Source organism: Diaphorina citri, unplaced genomic scaffold, assembly GCF_000475195.1.
Source record: "Diaphorina citri unplaced genomic scaffold, Diaci psyllid genome assembly version 1.1 scaffold43116, whole genome shotgun sequence".
Classification (NCBI taxonomy): Eukaryota; Metazoa; Arthropoda; class Insecta; order Hemiptera; family Psyllidae; genus Diaphorina; species Diaphorina citri.
The window spans coordinates 28,176-29,563 of NW_007420437.1; positions in this window are offsets into that span (position 1 = coordinate 28,176).

Consider the following 1,388-nt stretch of genomic DNA (forward strand, 5'->3'; position numbering starts at 1 on the left):
TGGAAAAGTGAAAATTTTTAAAAAAAAAAAAAAAAAAAAAAATGTGTCTAATGGCAACCATTACAGTGATGGCAGTATGCAAATATGTATCTTCTTTTAGAATAGAATAGAATATCTTGTTGGGATAGGACTGAAAAATCTCTTTATCCCCCAGTCTAACCAAGGCCTTCGGGTAAGCTTGCCTAATTTGGGGAGGCCTTTTTAATTTGGGGAGGCCCAATTTGGGGAAACAACCTCTTAATAATGGAGGAGTTGCAATTGGGAAAATAAAAGGTCAATAAAAAGTTGTGAAAAATCCTCTGAGGTCAAAACTCCGAAAAAGTAACTTGAAGGTCGAAAATTCAATTTTTAATTGCTGTTCTAATGAAAAAGTTCGAAGAGTAGTGACGTCAGATTTCACGTCAAAATGCGCAGAAACGCTTGCGCACAAACAAACGAAGCGGAAGTCATGAATTATGACGTCATCGCCTACGGGAGCGTATGCCGTGACGTCAAACTTCACGATTTACCGGTACCCTTCATTCGGAGATAAGCTCCTCACATTAACCTTACCCAGCCTGAGTGAGGTCGGGTCGTCGGGAGAAGCCAACAGTACGCGATTAGACTGAACATCCAAGCATCACGCTACAATACCTATAATTATACGTACAGAACACTTGCTAAAAACTACATTCTTGCATCACTGTATCCACACCAAGTAAAAGGTTTACAATAAATAAGTAGGTAGGTAGTAGGTAATAGAAAGCTAAAATTTAAGAAGAAACTAAAATTTATTTACATCGGCAGCGGTCATGAAAGCCGTACTTGGTTCTCCCAACTTAGAGGAAGTTTTTTATGTAGTGTTTACTGCCATCACTTTGATGCCACTTAACATAGTAAGAAAGAAAACAATGAGATACAGATACCTAAATAATCATTATGAGGTATGTATTTATGTACCTACGTATAAATACAAAGAACTGAGGCCCATTCCTCAAAAGACTTTGCCATTTCCGAAAACCATAGTCAGTGCGTATTAAAAACTAATGCAAAACAAAGTTTAGAATAGAAAGTCCTCTCATGGAATACTTCTTTAGTCTCTTTTCTTCTTCTGAAATTGTTTCGACATGACTACAGTATAGGACCTGGCTGACAAATATTTGTTGACTTGAACAACCACAATTCTGTAACTGTTACCACCGAGCAGAGGTTTGTTGAGAACTTGGCCATAGTCTGGAACTTCACGGTCCTCCCCTTCCTCAGCATCAATGTCCACAGAACAGTTGTCATCATGAGCAGCACACACGTGTGTCACCCACCAGTTGTTACTGTTCAGAATGTGATTCATATCATTCCTGAAACCAAGCACCTCGGATGTAACATTGGTACCTTCGTTCAATTCATGCACA